Source organism: Mustela lutreola, chromosome 4, assembly GCF_030435805.1.
Source record: "Mustela lutreola isolate mMusLut2 chromosome 4, mMusLut2.pri, whole genome shotgun sequence".
Lineage (NCBI taxonomy): Eukaryota > Metazoa > Chordata > Mammalia > Carnivora > Mustelidae > Mustela > Mustela lutreola.
In genome coordinates this window covers 53,892,266-53,915,878 of record NC_081293.1, presented here as the reverse complement: position 1 = coordinate 53,915,878, position 23,613 = coordinate 53,892,266, and the positions used below count along the sequence as shown (strand labels likewise).

Below are 23,613 nucleotides of genomic sequence, written 5' to 3'. Positions count from 1 at the left end.
TATACTAGAGGTAAGGCTTTTCTGGCCTTCCTTGTAGCACCTGAAGCCTTTTACTAAAAATAAAATCATTACTTTGTATATTATGATCTCTCTATATTTAAATATTAAATATTCTATCAAAAGAAATTATTTCAAACTATTTTTGTAAGTCACAGTTTTCTAAACAGTATGCTAATCCATAAACTTCTATTTCCACTGTTAGCAGCCAAGTCAATACCACCATCCTATCAATCTTGGATTTCTGCAATCGTCTCCTATACCGACTTCTTGCTTTCATTCTGTACATTAGCCAGAGTAATTTCTTTTTTCTAGAATAATCTTTTAAAAATGCACATTAGAAATCTCCAAAAAGAGGGCGCCTGGGTGGCTCAGTGGTCAAGCCGCTGCCTTCGGCTCAGGTCATGATCTCAGGGTCCTGGGATCGAGTCCCGCATCGGGCTCTCTGCTCAGCAGGGAGCCTGCTTCCTCCTCTCTCTCTCTCTCTCTGCCTGCCTCTCTGCCTACTTGTGATTTCTCTCTGTCAAATAAATAAATAAAATCTTAAAAAAAAAAAAAAAAACAAAGAAATCTCCAAAAAGAGGCACTTCTGGGTGGCTCAGTTGGTTAAGCACTGGATTCGATTTGGGCTCAGATCATGATCTCCTGATGCTAGCATCAATCCCTGCAACGGACTCCTGCTCAGGAAGTCTGCTTGTCCCTCTCCCCCTCACCCCTACTCCTGCTCACTAATAAAATCTTTAAAAATAAAAAGTAAAATAAATAAAAACCATGACATTCTACTTTCCTAGCCTACAATCTTTGTTGCCTGAAATAACTCCACATTATCAACCACACAGTACAATGAGGCTTCCCCATTCTAATTTTTTAATAAAATTTCAAATATTAAAAATAGCAAAAATCTCTGATTCTGAATTTAACAGCTGACATTTAAGGTGTAATAAGCAAGACACATAATTTTTTTTTTCCTTCTGCTTTCAATTTGCTTGCCTAGTAACTTCAGGTGACCTCTGCTGTCACCTGAAAAAGCAGTTGTAAATTTCATTAATTAAAATTTAATCTCTCAATTAAATCTCATATATTCGTCTTTCTAGAAATCTGTATTTCTCGCTTTGTTATTTTTTAACAAAAGACTAGAAGAGCAAACAATATAATAGAAATTCATCCATTACAAAAATAAGTACCCCACATAAAAATATTATTTAAGAATCAAAACATTAAAATGCTGGTGTTAAATGACAGACAATGAAAAAAAGAAACTGAACAGGGACAAAAAGATTTCGTTATAGCAGATAAGGAAGAAAACTAGGAGATGGGATATATGTGGTTTCTTCTTAAAAAAAAAAAAAAAAAAGGCGGAGGGCGCCCGTGTGGCTCAGGGGGTTAAAGCCTCTGCCTTTGGCTCAGGTCATGATCCCAAGGTCCTGGGATCGAGTACCACATTGGGCTCTCTGCTCGGCAGGGAGCCTGCTTCCCCCCTCTCTCTGCCTGCATCTCTGCCTATTTGTGATTTCTCTGTCAAATAAATAAATAAAATCTTTAAAAAATAAAAAACAAACCTCAACTTCTACCATTTAAAAGAAACACAACATATAAATCCTAAAAGTTATAATGAATTGCCTGACACCTCCCCAAAGAAGATATACAGATGGAAAATAAACATATAGAAAGATGCTCCACACCATCTTTTCCCATATGTCCTCAAGGAAATGTATATTAAAATACTGATATATAATACCCACCAGTTATAGTAACCAAAATATGGAACACTGACAATACCAAATGCTGGAGGGGATGTGGAGCTAGAGGAACTCTCATTCATTACTGATAGGAATGCATAAAGGTGAATGTTAGAAGGTGGAGGAGAGTCAGAAATGTATCCTCCAGACTGAGAAGACACTTCAATATGGAAAAAAGAAGTAAGTCACCACATACAGCTTACACAGAGTTTTACTCAGGGTAACTTACATGACAGGGAGGACCAGGGGACAGACAATCCAGGCAGTACATAAGTATCCTTTACCACTGTTCTCTGCCCCTACCTTCCACCCCTATCTGGACCTTAATACCCAGCTTTTTATGGAGCAAAGGGCATGGTGGTGACGTCATAGGGTAGTAATCTAATGGGGTGCCATCCATGTGCTAGAAGATCCAGTTATCTAAAGTGGTGCCACATGTAAGCCAGAGAGGCTCTATACTAGTTATCTACAGTAGCGCCATCTGTGCACCAGAGGGGAGAACAAAATGGAGGGCCAAAGATGGAGTCAGTCTTGTCAGCACTCCTGCAGTACAGTAACCGTGCAAGACAGTTGTGCTTTCTCACAAAAGCAAACATACTCTTACCATATAATCCAGCACTGCACTCCTTGGAATTTATTCAAAGGAGCTGAAAACTTAAGTCCACGCAAAAACCTGCACATATATGTTTCTAGCAGCTTTATTCCTAACTGCCCAAACCTGGAAACAACCAATATCCTTCTGCAGGCGAATGAATTGATAAAATGTGGTACATCTAGACAATGGAATATTATTCAGCACTAAAAATAAATGAGCTATCAGTTCATGAAAAGACATAGAGAAACCTTAAAAGCATGTTACTAAGTGAAAGAAGCCAATCTGAAAATGCTACATGCTGTTGATTCCCACTATATGACATTCTGGAAGCGGCAAAACTGTGGGGACAATAGAAAGATCACAGGTTGCCAAAGGCTGGGAGAGGAGGAAGGATAAATAGCAAACTGCAGAGGATTTTCATGAGGTGAAAATACTCTGTATGATACCACAATGATGGACACATGTCATTATACATTTCTCCAAATCTACAAAATGTACAACAGCAAGAATAAACCATAATGTAAACTATGAACTATGGCCAATTTTGATGTATCAGCAGGTTTATCAACTGTAATAAATGTACCACTCTTATGGGGAAGTGGATAATGGAGGAGGCCATGCCCATGTGAGGCCAGAGGGTATATGGAAAATCTCAGTACCTTCTCTTCAATTTTGCTGTGAATATAAAATGTCTCTTCAAAAAAAGAAAATTTCTTAGAAAATTCATATGAAATCTCAAGGGGCCCCAAGTAGCCCAAAAAAATCTTAAGAAAGAAGATCCCACTTTCTGATTTCAAAACTTAATACAGGGGTGCCTGAGTGGCTCAGCCGGTTGAGCAGTTTACTGCCTGCCTTCCACTCAGGTCATGATCTCAGGGTCCTAGGATCAAGCCCCATGTCCGGCTCCCTGCTCAGTGGGGAGTCCACTTCTTCCTCTTACCCTACCCACCCCGCCAAGCTCTCTCTGTCTGAAATAAATGAATTTTTTTTTCAAGATTTTACTTATTTGACAGAGAGAGAGAGAGCACAAGTAGGCAGAGAGGGAGGTGGGGGGTGGGGGGGCTGGGGAGGAGCAGGCTCTCTGAGAGCCTGATGCGGGGCTCAATCCCAGAACCCTGAGATCATGACCTGAGCCAAAGGCAGAGAATTAACCCACTGAGCCACCCAGGTGCCCCAAATAAATGAAATCTTAAAAACAAAAACAACTCAATACAAAGCAACAGTAAGAAAAACACTGTGGAACTGGCATAAAGACAAATACACAACCCAATAGATTAGAGAGCCTAGAAATAAACCACTTACATGATCAATTGATTTTCAGCAAGGGTGCCAAGTCCATTCAACATGGAAAGGACTTCTTTTCAACAAACAGTGCTGAAAAAACTGTATGCCCACATTTAAAAGAATGAAGGTGGACTCTTACTTTACACCATATATTAAAATTAACTCAAAATTGACCACAGACCTAAACATAACAGCTAAACTAAAAAACTCCTAGAAGAAAACACAAAAGAAAATCATTATGTCATTGGATTTGGCAGAAACTTCTTGAACACCAAAAGCACTGGGAACAAAAAGAAAACAGAAACTGGCTTCATCAAAATAAAAAAGTTTTGTGCATCAAAGAATAGTATCAAGAGAATGAAAAGACAACCGACAGGGAGAAAATATTTGCACATCATGTACCTGGTAAGGGATTAATATCCAGAATATATCAAGAATTCCTAACTTAACAAAGAGAGAGCAATCCAATTTAACTCAACAAAAAGAGAGCAATCCAATTTAAAAATGCACAAAGGATTTGAATATATGTTTCTCCAATTACATATACAAATGGCTAATAAGTGCATGAAAAGATGTTCAAAATCATTAGTCTTCACGGAAAGAAAAATCAAAACCACACTGGGATACCACTTTATACCTACTACAATGGCTATTGTTAAAAAGTGAAAATGTGGGGCGCCCAGGTGGCTCAGTGGGTTAAAGCCTCTGCCTTCGGTTCAGGTCATGATCTCAGGGTCCTGGGGTCGAGCCCCACATCAGGCTCTCTGCTCAGCAGGGAGCCTGCTTCCCCCTGCTTCTCTGCCTACTTGTGATCTCTGCCAAATGTAAATAAAATCTTTAACAATTTTTTTTTTAAGATTTTATTTATTTATTTGACAGAGAAAGAGAGATCTCAAGTAGGGAGAGCCGCAGGCAGAGAGAGAGGAGGAAGCAGGCTCCCTGCTGAGCAGAGAGCCCGATGTGGGACTCGATCCCAGGACCCTGAGACCATGACCTGAGCCGAAGGCAGAGGCTTAACCCACTGAGCCACCCAGGTGCCCTAAATAAAATCTTTAAAATAAATAAATAATAAATAAAAATAAAAAACTACAAAAATTCTTCAGATGGGAAAAAACAAATACTGGAAGGAAACCTGGAAATTCAGGAACATAGGAAGAGCAACAGAAACTGGCTTTTGTCATTTCTAAGAAGTTTGCTGTCATTCTTATCTTTGTTCTTTTGTAGCTAGTAGATGTCATTTTTCCTGAATGAGTGTTACTTGATGTGTGCTAGCACGGTGATGGGTTCTCCATTGTCTTGGGCCAACCACAATTTTCAGGAGAGACTATGTCTCTGGGTCTTGTGCATGGGGACTTCTCAGAAGCCCTGTCTCTCCTCAGATACAGACTTCTGGGCTCCTGACAGTTTTCTGCCCCTCCCTCAGGGATTAAGGATTTATTTTTCTTTTCCCCTCCTCTAGATTCAAAGGACTGTCACCTGAGGTTACAGGGTTTGCTATCCTTCCCCCGCTGGATTAAGCCTTTTGTTATTTAGATCTGAAAGGAGCTTTTTGCTTTTCTCACCAGTGATGGATGCTCCCCTATTACGGGCTAAATCCTTAGGAAGCACTTTGTCTCCTGCCCTTTCGCCAATGTTACAGGTAAACCTCTGGGTGAGATCTATTGAGAGGAGCCTGCATGTGGGTGTAAACTCTTGTGTGTCTTATGGTTTCTAGAGATTCCATACTCTAGCACTACCTCAAACTTGATCTTTAGCAATGTATGAAAAATTCTAGCTGAATTTAGGTAATTACCCCAGAGAATGAAACCATGTTCACACACAAAAAACGCTGTAAATTAATGTTCTTAGCAGCTCTATTCCTAAATAAATGAGCATACAAAAAGGTATTCAACATCATTAGCGATTAGGAAAATGCAAATTAAGACCACAATGAGATACCATTATATACCTATTTGGTTAAAAGAAAAATTGCTAACAATATTACATTCAGGAAGAATGTAAAACAAATGAAACTTTTATACATTGCTGGTGGGAATGCAAAATGGTACTTCCACTCTGGAAAACAGTTTGACATTTTCTCATAACATTTAACATATATTTACCATATGACCCAAAAATTCTACTCATAGGTATTTACCTTGGAGAAATGAAAACTTGTGCTCACATAAACCTGTATTTGAATTTTACATTTATTTTAATTGCCAAAATCTAGAAACAACTTGAGTATCTTTCATCAGCTGAATGGATAAACAAACCATGGTATAACAATACAATGGGATATAACTGCATTTAAAAAGGAATGAAGTCTTGATACATGCAACAACTTGGATGATTCTCAAAGGCATTATACTGGAAGAAGCCATTCTCAAAGATTACATACTGTAAGATTCCATGTATATACATTCTTAAAAAGAAAAAACTTATCGATAGAGAACTTATAGGAAGCTGTCAAGAAACAGAGGTGGAGGATATGATTATAAAGAGACAGCATGAGGGCACCTGGGTGGCTCAGCTGGTTAAGCGACTGCCTTCGGCTCAGGATCCCAGAATGCCGGGATGCCATGGGGAGTCTGCTTCTCCCTCTGACCTTCTCCCCTCTCATTCTCTTTCACACACTCTCTCTCTCTAATAAATAAATTAAATATTTATTATGGATTGAGAACTTCTCTGTATCCTATTGTGGTGGTAGTAAAATGAATCTCTATTATTAAAATTCATATATTAAATTTCACAGAACTGTACACCAAGAGAAAAAAACTTAATTTTACTATATGACAAATTTTAAAGCAGTTTTAAAGATTTTATTTTTTAATTTATTTTGTAGGGGGAGAGATAGCACACGTGCACGTGTGCAAGAGCTGGGAGGAAGGGCAGAGGGAGAGGAACATACTCCCTCCTGAGCAGGACCACTCTATCCCAGGACCCTGAGATCACAACCTGAGTCTAAGCCAACAGCTGGTTACCCAACTGACTGTGTCACTCAGGTACCCCTTAAACCAGTTTTAAAAGCCAAGTTATATACTGTATGATTCCATTTGCATGACACTGTAAGAAAGGTAAAACACTAACAAGAGGAAACAGCTCACTGGCTGCCAGGTTGGAAGTTAGGTTGGAAGTTGGCTAAAGAGGAACATAAAACAATTTCTGGGGGTGAACAGAATAGCCCTATATTTTGATTATAGTGATAAATACATGACTATGTTTACTGAAACTTCCAAGTATACAAAAAAAAGGTAAATTTTATTGTAAGTCAACTATACTTCAATAAATCTCAATACAGCTGTTTTTATAAAATACTTGTGGGACACACTATTTAAAAGGAAATGCTTAGTGGGGTGTGCATGTTGCTCAGTTGGTTAAGGGACCAACTCTTGATTTTGACTCAGGTCATGATCTCAGGGTCATGAGATCCAGTCCCGCATGGGGGTTCGCGCTCACCAGGAAGTCTGCTTGGGATTCTCTCCTTTACCCTCTTCCTTTGCCCATCCCCTTGCTTACATGCACACTCTCTCTCTAAACTAAATAAATCTTTTAGGGGCACCTGGGTGGCTCAGTGGGTTAAGCCTCTGCCTTCAGCTCAGGTCATGATCCCAGGGTCCTGGGATCGAGCCCCACATCGGGCTCTCTGCTCAGCAGGGAGCCTGCTTCCTCCTCTCTCTCTGCCTGCCTCTCTGCCTACCTGCAATCTCTGTCAAATAAATAAATAAAATCTTAAAAAAAAAAATTAAAATTAAATAAATAAATAAATCTTTTAAAAAGGTGCTTAGGGTGCCTGGGTGGCTCAGTCAGTTAAGTGTCTGCCTTCGGCTCACATCATGACCCAAGGATCCTGGAACTGAGTCCCACATCAGACTGTCTGCTTCTCCCTCTCCTTCTGACTATCCCCCCAACTTGTGCTCTCTCTCCCACTCTCTCTCTCAAACAAAGAAATAAAATTTTAAAAATAAGATTAAAATAGAAGAAAAACAAAAATATAAAGTACATAGGAATAAATCTAAAAAAAGATGTGCAAATATTGATAGAGAAAATATTAGACATCATTGAAAGACCTCCTTAAAGGAGACCTAAATAAATGTAAAATCATTTGTAAATAAGTAAATGTAAAATCAAATGTAAAATAAACTGAAAAACAAAATTTTGTAAAGATGGCAATTCTCCCCAAACTAAACTACACAGTCAATGCAATCCCAATGAAAATCTCAAAGGGATTTTAGTGGACCTTAACAAACTGACCCTAAAATGAATAAAGAAGTACAAAGGACCAAGAAAAACTAATACATGCTGGTGGGTGGGGGAAGGGAATGACACACCCAACTACAAGGCAGAAGAACCTACTATTCTAACATTAAAACTAATTACAAATCTTAGTATCTAAGACAATGTGATATTGCCACAGAGGTATAAACAGAATAAAAGAAAAAATTTTAAAGCCTTAGGGCTTTAAGCATGACAGAAATACACTAATAAGCAGGACAAGGAAGACTTCCCAATAAATGGGCCTGGAACATTGAGTATACATAGAGAAAGAATTATGAATTCACAATACACAAGTTATCAGTTCTAAGTGGATTAAACACTCAGTATAAAAGGAAAAGATGTGGGCGCCTGGGTGGCTCAGTGAGTTAAAGCCTCTGCCGTCAGCTCGGGTTGTGGTCCTAGGGTCCTGGGATGGAGCCCCACATCCAGCTCTCTGCTCAGTGGGGAGCCTGCTTCCTCCTCTCTCTGTCTGCTTCTCTGCCTATTTGTGACCTTAGTCTATCAAATAAGTAAAACTAAAAAAAAAAAAAAAAGAAAAAATGTGAAGTTTGTAGCTGATGATATAAGAGAACATCTCTATGACATTACAGTAGGGGAAAAAACTTAAAACAATACAAAAAATAGAAAAGACTGATAAGGCATATTAAAAACAACCATAAAAACAACACATAAGGTGTCATAAGGTACCATAAAAAAAGAATATAAAAGACAACATAAAAAAACACTATTAAGTCCAGAGAGGGACAAAACAGTTGGTACACATAAAACCATCAAAGGACTAACAACTGAACTTTATTAATAGTTCCAAAAAAGAAAAAAAAAAATTTGAGGGACATCTGGCTGGCTCAGCCCAAAGAGCTTGTGATTTTTGATCTGGGGGTCATGAGTTCAAGCCCCACAATGAATACAGAGACTACTAAAAACAAATAAACTTAGAAGAAAAAAAGAGAATCACAAAATTAATTTTAGGAAAATTTGCATCCCTCCAGAAATGCTTTACAAGTAACAATTGGTAAGTCTCACAAATGTAATGTTAGTAAGCAAATCATGAAGAATATATCTAGTTAGATTTCAACTATACATGGCCCCCAAAAAGGCAAAACTAATAAGGCGATTAGTGATACACATATATCAGGATTATCACTTAATCATGGGTAGTGAACTGTCTACTGAAGAGGGTTCTGATTAGGAAAAAGCAGATAGGTGACTTCTGGATGATGGGGATGTTTTTTGGCTTGAGTGATGATTACCTACATGGTTCACTCTTATAATTATTCTTTAAAGTATATATATATGTTTCAAATATCTATATGTAATATAGATAATATAAAATTATTTTTCAGTGACATGCAACCATTCAAAAACCTGTTATTAGGTCAAGATAATCTAATCACACAAAAGCATAAGCCTAAATGGTTTATTGAAACCATGTCCCTATTTGTAATCTGCTAATTAGCTAATTCATTCATTGCTGAATCTCTTTGCTTTGTCCATAAAGCTTTAACATGGGAATGTATCATAAAAGTACCAGTTGACTAAGCCTAACTCTACAAAAGTCAGAGACTGACTGAAGAGCAAATTTTTTTAAATAAGGAAAATATAAAACTTTGATCAACAATATTGCATTATAAACACCACAGAACACGGAGTTCAGATACTTTACAGGCTTCCCCATTAAATTAAAAGCTCTAAATCCTACTATGATATAGAAATGATATGTGAAGAACAAAGGAATCAATATTTAATAACCATGTTACCTTGCATTTGCAGAGAACTCTATAAGTGCTCCAATGAATATTCTCTCATCTGTACTATATTTGATTTTCAGATATGGAAAATGGGAAACCAAGATTAAAATGAACAATAATTCCATGTCAGAACTCCACTGTGGGTCCACGATATGTTACTCAGAGTCCCATTCAACAGCAAAGAATTCATCAGTGCTATGGACCAATGTGTAAAAATAATATATATTTCTGCCAAAGGAAGTCTGTTTCTACATAAATAACAATTTCAGTGGGATTTTTTTGTCTTCACAGCAACAGACATCTTTATAGATATTCCTTTATAACAATGTCTGTATTTATGTTCTCTCTAGAAATGAACCTGCCAGGCTGACAGCAATATCAGATATTTCACTGCATATTGTCCTGCCTTTTTTACCTTTACTCAAATTTCTATTTCCCCAGGTACTTCTTTTTTTTCAAAGATTTTCCCTTGCTTACTTGAGATGTTATTTTCAACTTTAGGATTTTTTTTTTAAGATTTTATTCATTTATTTGACAGAGAGAGATCACAAGTAGTCAGAGAGGCAGGCAAAGAGAGAGGGGGAAGCAAGCTCCCCGCTGAGCAGAGAGCCCGATGTGGGGCTCGATCCCATGACCCTGGGATTATGACCTGAGCTGAAGGCAGAGGCTTGACCCACTGAGCCACCCAGGCGCCCCTCAACTTTAGGATTTAATTAAAGCAAAATCAGATTGTAAATTAAAGCTTTACTGAACATATAGGTAAGTTTGTATTGTTGCTGTGTATTTTGTTTTATTCTCTTTGTTTTTATAAGCTGAGGACTGGAAAGTTGTGTCAAGGTAATCTAGCTAATTCATTAATTCTAGATACTAGAACTTACTAACTTGACCTCTTACTGGCCATTAATTTGTCAGTCAGATTTGTGTTTGTTACACTTCCATAAAACAGGGATAATAACACTCACTGCAAATGACTGTAAGGAGGATTAAATGAGAAAAACACTTGTATAAAGTTGAGCACAGTGTCTAACACAGTAAATTATGAACAAATATTTGTTTGGAAGTTAATTAACAGGTGGGGCTGATGGTGATAATTCAAATAAAAACTGTATTATGTACATAAACTTCAGTAAGACATCATATAAATACATTACACCTAAATATCTTCCTTTTAATGCAAACAATTAAAATGCACAGTAAGACTCTAACCATAAACCCTGCTATTCTAATCAAGGAAATGAACAGAATAAAGCAAGTATTAGAGAAACTGAAATCTTCGTACACCATTGATGGGAATGTAAAATGGTGCGGCTGCTATGGAAAACAGTATGGCAGGTCCTCAAAAACTTAAACACAGAATTACCATATGATCCAGCAATTCTACTTTGAAGAATATATCCAAAGGAACTGAAAGCCAGAGACTTTGAACAGCTATTTGTACACCCATACTCATAGAAGCATTATTCACAATAACCAGAAAGCGCCCTTCAACAGATGAATGGATAAACAAAAAATAGTTGATACATACAATGGGATATTATTCAGCCATTAAAAGGTGGGAAATTCTGACAAACTATACAACATGGCTGAATCTTAAGAACACTATGCTAAATTTACAAAGGCAGTTTCAACAAAATAAACACTGTATGATTCCACTTATATAAGGTACCTAGAGTGTCAAAATCATGGTTACCAGAGGCTGGGGCAAAGTGGTAATAGACAGTTACTAATTAATAGATGTATTTAATATATGTTTGCAAGTTCTGGGGATGGATGTTGGTGACGGTATCACAAGAATCTGAATGTACTTAATACCACCGAATTGTACACTTAAAAATGGTTAAGATGGTTAATTTCATATTATGTGTGTTCTACCACAATAAAAACAATTTTTTAAAAAAGGAAGGAAATTCTGATACATCCTACAAAAGGGATCAATCTTTAAAGACATTATGTTAAGTGAAATAAGCCAGTCCTCCCCCCCAAAAAAAAATGTAAGATTCAATTTATATGAGGAATCTATAGTAGTAAAATTCATAGAAATGGAAAGTAGACTGAAGATGCCAGCGATCAGGGAGAAGAATAAAAGGAGAGTTCCCATCTCCTGGGTATAGTATTCTGTTTGGGAAGAAGAAAAAGATCTGGAAATGACTGGTGGTCACTGCTGCACAACAATGCATATATACTTAATGCCTCCCAACAGTACATCTAAAAATGATTAAAATGGTACATTTTTTTAAACTGTTATAAAATACACATAAAACTAACCATTTTATCAACTTTTTAGTATCAATTTAATTACTTTAAGTATATCCACCACATCATGCAATCACAACACAACCCTAATTTTCAGAGAACAGGGGCAAACTATAGTACATCATTTCTCAAATTCTGGATTTATCTAGTTGCTTCCTCCTAGTATGGTTTAAACGTTTCTCCAGTCCCTTTATTTCCTATATTCTCAAATTACATCTAAAAGCATGATTACAGGGGCACCTGGGTGGTTCAGTCAGTTAAGAGTCTGACTCCTGGTTTCAGCTCAGGTCGTGATCTCAGGGTCATGAGACTGAGCCTGGTGTAGAGCTCTGTACTCAGCACAGAGTCTGCTGGACATTCTCTCTCCCTCTGCTCCTCTACCCACTTGCTCCCTTGCTCTCTCAAGAATAAATCTTTAAAAAAAAAAATAAAAGCATGATTAATGTCAAGTTAAGTACTTTTAGCAAGAATTCTTCATAGGTTATTTTGTATATTTATGAACTTTGACATAAATTTTCTCCCCCAATGTCTAATTTGCCACTAATACCATCTAGCATATCTTTCATCTCAGAAAATTTAGTTTCCATCTCTGAAAGTTTCATTTTGGTCTTTTTCTTTTTAATTAATAAATTTTATTTTTTAAAAAGATTTTATTTATTTGAGAGAGAGAGAGCAGGAGCATGGGGAGAGATGCAGGGCTCAATCCCAGGATTCTGGGATCATGACCCAAGCCAAAGCCAGATGCTTAATCAAATGAGCCACCCAGGCACCCCAATAAAATGTTTAGAGCATTTCTAGGTTCACAGCAAAACTGAGTGGAAGGTAAAAGGAGTTTTCCACTTTCTGCCTATCCCTGCACACCCCTGAACGCCCACTTCGTTTTGGTCTTTTCCTCATCTTCCATGTTTGTATTTAACATATTCAATGTTTCCGGGGGCACCGGGGTGGCTCAGTTAGTTAAGTGTCTGACTCTTAATTTTAGCTCAGGTTATAATCTAATATGGGTCCTAAGATCAAGCCCCAAGTAAGGCCCTGCGGTGAGCGACAAGCCTGCTTGAGATTCTCTCTCTCTCTCCCTCTGTCCCTCCCCCTACCCCTGCTTGTACACTTTCTCAGAGAAAAAAAAAGAAAAAAAAGTTTTTTTCAATCTTTCTTCTCATTTCTTAAGTATATGAAATACAATTATAAAAACTGTTTTAATATCCCTCTCTACTAATTCTATCACCTGTCACTTGTTTGGTTTTGACTTTTTTTTTATCATAGGTCAGTCATATTTTCCTCCTCCTTTGCATGTCTAGTATTTCTGATTGCATGCCAGACACTGTGAATTCTACCTTGTTGGGTGTTGGTTATTTTTGTATTCCTATATGTATTCTTGAGCTTAATTCTGGGACATAATTAAGTTTCTTGGGAACAGTTTGACCCTTTCAGGTCTTGCTCTTAAGCTTTCTAGGTTGGACTGGAACACCCAATTTTATCCCACTACTAAGACAAAACTCTCCTGAGTAGTCTACATGACGACCTGTTAAGACATTTTCCACTCAGGCTGGTGGGAAAAAACACTACTTCTGCCTTTGCAAAGACTCTGAGAACTGTTCTATGTTCTTTTCAGGTGGTTCTTTACCTAACTTCAATAGTTTCCTCACATGTATTCACCGCTCAGTTCTCCACTGAATACTTGAGTGGAAGATTCCTTTTAACTTTCTCATCTCTAGTATTCTGCCCCACAAACTCCACCTGCCTTGACCTCCCCCAGACTGACTCAATTCAAGAAGACCACTGTGCCCTCTGCATGGACTTTCCCTCCCTGCTCTACAGCTGGGAAACTTTCCAGGCAGCGAAACAGAGCAGTCACGGAGCTTACCTTGTTTGTTTCCCATCTCTCAGGGATCATTTTCCTTTGCTGTACAATGTCCAAAATCTAGGAAACCACTGTTTTGTGTCTTTTGTCTGCCTTTTAAGCTGTTTCAGGCAGGAGGGTAAATATGGTACCTGTTATTCCTTCTTCACCAGAAATGGCTATTAGTTTTTCTGTCCCTTTCATTCTTATGTCTTTGTGAATTATTTTTAAGCAACTTTCAGACATTCTATCATTTCACTGCTATATATTTTAGTATGTCTCCAAAAATATGGACTTCTCCTTCTACACAATCATGTCACTTTTATACTTAACAAATTTCACTTTAATTCTTTGGTATGTTCTAATACCCAGTCTCTATTCCAATTTCTCCAACTGCCTCAAAAAGTAGTTTTCTTTTAAACATCTGGTTGTTCAAAACTCTAATGCTAGCATTTAATGAACACTACTCTGTGAGGGGTACTATGTTAAATGCCTAATATCTGTTACCTTACTTAATCTTCTTTAACCCTTGTAGTAAATATTATTACTCCTATTTCACCAAGGATACCATTGCTCAATGCTTTTAAGAAATCTGCCTATAGTCAAAGCAAACAGATGACAGACGAAAGCTTTTCTGGTCCCAAAGCCATTATGATTCACTGCCACCTCGGGAATTAGTAGGATAGAAAGTCAGACGTTATCAATGCTGAAGTTAAAATCAAATTCTGAAATTACATAATTTAAATACTACCACAGATCCAAGACCTGAAAAAATGAGAAATGCTGATTTATTTGAAGTGTACTATAATAAAATTCACTTGTTAATTTTTTAAAAATAGAACTTTCAAATCTAAAAGCAAGTTTAATTTGAATAAAGAATATGATTGAAATGAATATTAACTATCATCTGAAACTAGAGAATATAGGTTCAAGTGTATGTTCTACAACAGCTCTGTCGAACAGAATACGTTGCAATGATAGAAATGTTTTATATCTACTGTTCAACACAGTAAGCACTAGCCACATGTGGCTACTGACCATCTGAAATGTGTCTACTGAAACCGATAAAGTGATTTTTCAAACTGAGTCTTAATTAGCATAAATCTAAATTGTAATTATCAACTCATCTGTCTCCACCACTAGACTGAGCTCCTTAATGAATGGAATGTTTGTCCTGTCTCTCTCTCCAGTGCACTGGTATACATTAGAAAAACACATTTACTGGGACGCCTGGGTGGCTCAGTTGGTTAAGCAGCTGCCTTCGGCTCAGGTCATGATCCCAGCGTCCTGGGTTCGAGTCCCACATGGGGCTCCTTGCTCAGCAGGGAGCCTGCTTCTCCCTCTGTCTCTGCCTGCCATTCTGTCTGCCTGTGCTCGCTCTTGCTCCCTCTCTCTCTCTGACAAATAAATAAAATCTTAAAAAAAAAAACAAAAACACATTTACTGATGTGTGGTAGAATGTGTGGATGGAATTTACTAGATGTGTCCAAATAAGTTTTCTAAACGCTACAGGCTGATACAGGTTACAATGTACAGGCTTAATCTATTGGATTATATCTATTCTGATTTTAAAGCAGATGAAATATCTTACTCATATATTCACTAAACATGTTCTGAACTTATATAGACTACAGGCACTCCGTTCCATGTTCAGGATATTTTGATGAATAAGACTTGTTTGTTTGTGGCATCAAGAATCACTCCACCTCACAGAAAATAAATGCAACTGTTCCAGAAAATAAGAGTATTTTTAAAAGGTAAAAAATTATTATGGGAACCACCAAAAAAAATAACCACTTGAAGGCAAAGGAAAGTTTTACAAACTGAAGAACAACTCAATCTAGTTTAAAGATGAACAGCAGCTCACCAGCCGAAAGATGGTAGGATGCTGTTTAGGCATTCCACATACAACAAACAGCCTATGCAAAGGCAAAAAAACAACAAAGCACAAAAAGGCATGGCTTGTTGGGAGAAGCAAAAAGTAGTTCACTATGACTAGAACATGAGGGAAGCCATGATAGTCATAAGAACTAAACTAGAAAGATACACAGATGGTCCACAAATTATGAAGGTGTGACATTACAATGGTGTGAAAGTAATACACATTCAGCAGAAATCATACTTCTAATTTTGAATTGTCACCTCTTCCCAGGCTAATGATACACAGTACAATACTTTCTCCTGATGCTAGGCAGTGGCAGCAACCGCAGCTCCCAGTCAGCCAGGCAATCATGACGATAAACATCCAGCACTTACAACCATTCTGTACCCTTAACAACCACTCTCTCACTTTCAGGATTCAGTAAGTTACATGAGATATTCAACACTTCATTATAAAACAGGCTTTGTGTTAGATGGTTTTGCCCAATGTCTGCTAAAGTAAGTGTTCCAAGCGTGTTTAAAGTAGGCTAGGGTAAGCTACGATATTCAGTAGGTTAGGCGTATTAAATGCATTTTTCACTTGTGTTTTTTTTAATTTACAATGGCCTTATCAAACATATACCCATTATAGGTCAAGGAAGATCTGGATTAAAGCAAATTCTAATGCTCTTTATGTGTCATGTTATAGAATCCTAACAGGACAGTAAAGTACTAATGTTTTTTTTTTTTTTTTTTTAAGGGAAAAATATAGCAGATAGATTTAATTCCATTACTCAATGAACAAATTTCAAAAAGCAAAAGCAAAATTATAAGCAGTACTTATAAGAGATACCAAGTAACTGTTCAACTCTGACCAAGCAAGGTATTAGGATAGGCCCTTTAAGTTTTGTTGTTGCTGTTGTTTTTAATTTTATTTATTTGACAGAGAGACACAGCGAGAGAGGGAACACAGGCAGGGGGAGTGGGAGAGGAAGAAGCAGACTTCCCACCAAGCACGGACCCCGATGTGGGGCTCATTCCCAGGACCTTGGGATCATGACTTGAGCCGAAGGCAGACGCTTAACAACTGAGCCATGCAGGCACCCTAGCCCTTAGTTTTAAATGACCAACATTAAACCACCTTGAAGAGAAATGTAAACATTATTTGTATACCTGACATTAATTATGGGAATATACTTCTCTAAGACTACACTAAAGTTTCAATTTTCTCATAGTGAGAAAAACCTACCTTGAAATTATTAGCAGCCTAGGAAATGTTTACAATTTGCAAAAAACTAATTCTTAGTTGCGGGGGAGGGGGGAAGATTAATCCATTTCTACCTATTTATTTTCTCGGGGCTAAAGAGGGTAAAATAGAGCTAAATAGAACTAAAATAGGGCTAAAACACCTCTCCTTCTAATATGGCAATTACCAACTTCCCAATGCCAGAACATTAACTATATTTAATGTCTATCACTTCTCAAAGTTACTCAATTTCACAGTTGCTTTTTTTGTTTTTTCAAGTAACATTCCAAACTGCTATCTATCTCTTCTACCTGCAGGTGCCCAATATAACATGTTCTTAAAGCATTACTTCACAGAAGTATCTCCCTGAACTTATCTTTAAAAATAAAAACAAATCCATTTTTATTATTTCTGCCTACTACCACAAGTCATCATAAATTCTGATCTGAACACCCAAGGTACTCAACACCTAACTCCCCTTGTATAGTCAAGGAATGTGAGACCTTCTACTTAATATTAAGCTTTTATGAGCATTTGTGCAAAAATCTCTCAATACATTCCTCCAGGCTAATAGTCATCACACTTGGGCCAGGCAATCTTCAAATACTTGGGCAGTCCACCAATAATTAAGTAATTTAAACAAAGTTTTTGCTAAATGTGCAACATGGTATTAAAAAAAATTGTGGCTTAGTCAGTTAAGTAACCAACTCTTTTTCTTTTTTTTTTTTTTAAAAGATTTATTTATTTATTTATTTGACAGAGAGGGAGAGAGAGAGAGATAGATCACAAGCAGGCAGAGAGGCAGGCAGAGAGAGAGAGAGGAGGAAGCAGGCTCCCTGCCAAGCAGAGAGCCCAATGTGGAACTCGATCCCAGGACCCTGGGAGATCGTGACCTGAGCAGAAGGCAGAGGCTTAACCCACTGAGCCACCAAGGGGCCCAAGTGACCAACTCTTGATCTCAACCTCAGGTCTTGAGCTCAGGATTTTGAGTACAAATCTCACACTGGGCTCCATGCTGGGGGTGTGAAGCCTACTTAAAAAACAAAAACAAAAACACAACCCTGCTAAAATAAAAACAAATCTCAAGAAAGAACAATCTGATTAATTCCTTAACACCTATCAATACATTTAAATTCCTGGGGCTAAATATTCTGAAACTGGGGAGATAAAATCTTTTTAGACACTATTTCTTGTTGTAGTTACTATTAACAATTACATTCAGTAAGAACCTACTATATCCTAGGCACTTGGCATACATTAAGTTACTCCTCACAAGACCCCTATGAGATAAGTATTATTATTTCTACTTTGTAGATGGAATAAACTCAAATTCTGAGAGATTAAATAACTTGCTCAAGTAGTGATGGAATTTGGTTTGAGAATATAAGTCTGTCTAAACTAAAGTTTGTGTTAGCAATTAAGTTCAAATGTCCAATGAATTGAACTACTAACATTTCTTTTAAACAAAATCAAGGCAGTGGAGTAAACAATGTTACTTCAATTATATTTTCTCTTAAAATGTAATGAACCAACAGAATAATCCATAAAGATACAAAAGCAGGCATTAATGTCGACTATAGTTTTGAAGTTAATACCCAGTGACATCAAGTTGTGACAAGTACCGTGATTTATTTTTCATAAAACACTCAAAATGAAGTGGTTTTCTATACAAACAGACTTTAAAAGAATCAAGCATTCAACCATAGTAACTACATATACTTAAATTACTCAGAACATTTTTATTTACTATTTTTATAAACTGCAATTTGTTAATCAAGTTTACCCACAGTAATAAAAATACTTATCGATAAATGATTTTAACAAATGGGCTAAATACACAATATATTTAAAGTTAAAAAAGCCAAATACTCCAGAGCACAGGTACTAAACATATAACAAATACACGCTACTTGAAGAGTTTAAATTTCCAAGTTCCATTAGTTAATAGACATTTTTAAAAATAGACATTAAAAAAAAACACTCAAACTGTAAAATGCAATTAATTTATATTGGGAAAGAAAAGCAAGTTCTCTAAATTAAAAAAATACACGTAAAATTATATCAGTGAACATATGTTGGTTTTGTCTGTCCAGCAACTTTTCTCTCCTCTCCAGGAAATGACACCTCAGTTTTCGTAAAGAGGAACCATACTTTAGTTGCCTACTCTTTTTTTTTTTTAAAGTAAACTCTATACCCAACATGGGCTCAAACTCACAACCACAACGAGAGGGGGATGCTTTACCAACTGAGCCTGCCAAGCACCCCGATGTTGCTTACTCTTAATTCATGTAGTTTAAAACTGTACGAAAAAATAAAATAAAATAAACTGTATGCCCCTATCACACCACGGTGAGAACAAGAGCCAATCCTAACCACACAAAGCATTCCATCACATAACAGACTGCTTCTAGGATGGGCAATGACAGAGTCAGGTTAATGAAATTCCTGTAGTAATCTCTTGGAATCAAAGAGAAAGGGACGACGCTCTCTCTCTTTTGGAGTTTCTAAGGTTGTAGGATAGAAGTCTGGTGCTATTAGTATCATCTCTCCCAAGGAGTTTCACTTGAGACTCTACTTTTCCACACTCATTCCCAAATATCCAAAGGGGACTAGTGGTTACCTGCTGGTAGGGGAAAAGATAAACTAGGATTTTGACTTTCAATGTTATATTTTCCATAATGTTTCCATTTTTCAAAAACAGGCACAAACACTCTTATAATAGGAAATATATTTTAAAATACTGCCCCTGTGTTTTCTTCTTAAATATGCTCAGCTATCAGTATTTAATGTCTTAAAAGCATTAACAATTTTATCATAATTTTCAAAGTGTAGAGGATATCTATTTTAAAAGAATAGATTTTTCAGTTGGCACAAAACCAAGCTATTTTTGTTTTGAGTGTGTTGGGGCAGGGGGTAGTTGCAAGTCAAACTTTAAAAAAAAAAATTGGTTCTCTTAAAAAAATGGTTCTTGGGGCACCTGGGTGGCTCAGTGGGTTAAAGCCTCTGCCTTCAGCTCGGGTTGTGGTCCCAAGGTCCTAGGATCCGGCCCACATCAGGCTCTCTGCTCAGCGGGGAGCCTGCTTCTCTTCCTCTCTCTGCCTGCCCCTCTGCCTACTTGTGATCTCTATCTGTCAAATAAATAAAATCTCCAAAAAAAAAAAAAAAAAAAAAAATAGGTTCTATTTTTAAAAGGAATATATTAAACAATTCTATATGGGAAGAAATTGGTTAACATCCAGCAAGTGTTACAGGCACTATAAAAATTACTCACTAAAACTAAAGATTAAAAGTGACCAAATTAGGAGAAGGGGTCTGGGTGGCTCAGTCAGCTCTTAAGCTCAGCTTAGGTCTTGATCTCAGGGTCATGAGTTCAAGCCCTGAGCTGGGCTCCACGCTGATTAGGGAGCCTTCAGAAGGAAGGAAGGAGACCAAATTAGGCTTAATAACTTTATCAATTAGTTTAGTCCTATAATTCTAAATAATATAAAACCTGAAAGGTCAGTGAAATATTTTAGTTATAATTATTTTACATAATATTGCACTATGGAAGAAGTTACATACCATTGCTTCTTCTGAAATATAGGAAAGTCAGTCTCTGGGAATGTAAAAGGTCTACTAAATATAGTAAATAGTCTATAAATTATAAAGGAAAATAGCAATACATGTTTTTGTTCTCTTGCTTTTGTTAGCTTCTATCACTCTTTCCCTTTCTTCCCAAGCTCAGAACCCACTCCTGAATCTCCTCTTTTTGTTAGTATTACTCCGTTTTATAATCTTCAGTAAGGACACTTAAAAGACACCAATGACACTTTCTTGACATAATTAGACGGCCAGGGTGCTGTTCTTTTTTTTCTTCAAATTTTAAATTAAATTCTAATTAGTTAACATGTTACAGTATTGGTTTCAGGAGTAGAATTCAGATTTATCACTTACATACAATACCCAGTCCTCATCATTACAAGTAGCTCATCTAGCCCACTCCCTACCCACTTCCCCAACACTCAGTTGGTTCTTTAAGAGTAAGAGTAAAGTTCTTAAGTTGAATAGATAATCACCTAACAAGGGTGAGCACAGAGAACAGCTGGAGGCCACAGGCATCTTCTTACAAACAAGTGGCAAATTCTAAAAAGTTTTTAAGATAAGGTGATACTCAACCAGCTCATTACTTTGTCCAACACCACAAAGACAGCATGTTCGTCATCCTGGGCAATACCTAGGTCTCAAGATGCAGATGTTTTATTAATTGGTCATATGGTTTAACTTAACTCTAAACCTTAACCCTCTCACATTGATTTACTTTGTCTGCAAACTCTTTTCTTCTACTGCTAGGTCACTTGCATGACTCAAGGAACGCTTTAACATGAACAAAGGTATATCCAAACCACCTTAGAAACTGAAATAAACACGTTTATAAAATTAACAAAGAAAATAGGTCTTTCCAGATACAACAGAGGGAATACTTTAGTCCCTTAGCCACAAAACGGGTATTCTGCTTATGTTTATAAATATCTACTCTTCAGGCATCTGAATGGGAAGAAAAAGAAAGAAACCCTAAGACTGCAGAGACAGCAACTTAAGAACAGCCCGTTTTAAACTCTTCTCTCAACATTCACACAGAGCAACACTCGGCTCATTCTCAAACATCCTACGGTGGGCCAGGATGGGATGGTGAAGGAAACTTGAGCGAGACTGAGAACGAGAAGACACTGGAAAAGATAAAAATTGAACAGTCCAAGAAGGCTGCACTTTGTTTTGCTCCTTCGGGTCCCCGCTGATTTTCTACTTTTTTTTTTTTTTTTCCGATTTAATGATTAACATTTCTACCCATCAGAGATCTAAGATCACCCCCTTCCATCCACATCCACAAATCCCAGCGGAACCAGTCCAGTCCAGTCCACCCGTGCGTCTTCTGGTTGCCCGAGAAGCGAGAGACGACGGCGCCCAAGTGAACCCTGCGGTTGGGAGCTTGGCACTGACATCTCCCGGGACAGCGAAAAGGGACGAGGTGAGGTGAAGGAAAGCGGAGGACAGGAAGCAGACACGACTAAGGACTCTTCTCAGGCCCCTGAGCTGAGGTGTGAGCCATGCCGCCAGACCCGAAAAGTCGCCGGAGCCCAGAGCCGGCAAACGGTCGGCGCGGGAGGTCAGCTCCCTTAAGCAGCTTCGCCCTGACTTCCCTTTCGCCTTCCCTAAAAGGCTGCACCTTCACACCCTTCAGAGTCCAGGACTCACCTGTCCGCAGCAGGGTTGCCAACGCTCTCGGGTCAAAGAAGCCCGCCTCTGACAATCATAGAGATGAAAAACCAGCGGAGAAAAACCTCCACCTCCACCGCCCACCCTCACGTGACTCTCCAGGCCGCTGAGCCTTTCGGGATAGTGGCGAAATACGTGTGGGAGGGGCGCGGAGAACCCGCCCCGCGGGCCCCGCCCCGGCCTCGGGCCCCGCCCCGGCCTCGGGCCCCGCCCCGGCCTCGGGCCCCGCCCCGGCCTCGGGCCCCGCCCCGGCCTCGGGCCCCGCCCCGGCCTCGGGCCCCGCCCCGGCCTCGGGCCCCGCCCCGGCCTCGGGCCCCGCCTCCTCAACGTTAAGGCGGGAAAGCGGGAGAGCTCGTAGAAGCTCTCTGCCTTTCTCTCTGCTCCACTCCTTCCAACACACATGAGTGTACACAAAAAGTTTGTTAAATTGAATTTTTTGTGCCTGCTGCGACTTTATTGTACACGTTTACCTGTTGACTAAACATAAAGGAGTCAGTGAAAAGAAAACAACCGCAGTGAGTTGGGAATTGTTCCTTTTGAACTGTATTTAGGTTTAGGTTTCTAGTAAAATTTCTGTTTCCTGACCTTGAAGTTTCTTTGCATTTAGAAACCTCCCCACTTCCTCTACGCTGTGGGTTTTTCAGCTGTTCTCTTTGCAAAGTAACCCTGTGGGAGAGTTTAGCCCCTAGGCTACTAATAACGTGTTTTTCTCCGAAGTTGTTGTGGTCAGAAGTGGAGATGGAAACGGATCGTCTCTCTTGCTATAGAAATAGAATAAAAATATTTTGATTATGATACCAGAGGGCTTTCAAATAAAAAATTCCTCTTCAGGAGTTTCCTTAGCAGAGCTGTGAAAAAGGCTACAACCATAGAAGCGAAAGGCGGCAGACAACTATCACTGGGTTGAATTGTGAAATTAAATTTAATTCTTTTCTCCATTTCTTCTCAAAGAACCCTCCCTCCCCACTAACCTAAGAAAAAAATCACTGTGTTCATGCCACTGTGCTAGCATTTTACTCACAACCCAGTGGTTATTTACAAATACTCTGTGGGATGGATAGTTTGTATTCAATTGCAGGTGGGGAAGCTGGCTAAGACTCTAGGCAATGCAGTAAATTCTGCAACTGGGACACAGTTTTTTTTTTTGTTTTTTTTTTTTTTTTTTTTTTTTATTTGACAGAGAGAGATCACAAGTAGACAGAGAGGCAGGCAGAGAGAGAGAGAGGAGGAAGCAGGCTCCCTGCTGAGCAGAGAGCCCAATGCGGGACTCGATCCCAGGACCCTGAGATCATGACCTGAGCCGAAGGCAGCAGCTTAACCCACTGAGCCACCCAGGCGTCCCTGGGACACAGTTCTGATCTGAAGGACACCAAAGTCTGAACTGGTAACAGTATTCTTATCTGTTGTCCTCTGGATCTACCTGTCATAGGGGTTTTAGAGATCTTTGCTTATCTGCTTCTCAATCATCAAAATAACCTTTTCTGTTTCTCTCTCCATTTAGAGCCTGCTCACTGTTAAATGAAAAATCTGATAAAGAAATC

The 23,613-nt window shown here is 38.3% G+C and overlaps 1 protein-coding gene across 2 annotated transcripts in view; it reads right to left on the bottom strand.

Moving 5' to 3' along the window:
• Window positions 1–22,204, bottom strand: part of MICU1 (mitochondrial calcium uptake 1) — a 244,368-nt gene extending 222,164 nt beyond the window's left edge. Inside the window, exon 1 of one of the 2 annotated variants that reach the window (XM_059169978.1) lies at window positions 22,052–22,204. The gene's annotated coding sequence lies outside the window, so the exon portion shown is untranslated. The remainder of the gene's footprint in view (window positions 1–22,051) is intronic. The other variant, XM_059169979.1, reaches the window with a different exon arrangement.
• Between the last annotated feature and the right edge of the window lie 1,409 nt (window positions 22,205–23,613).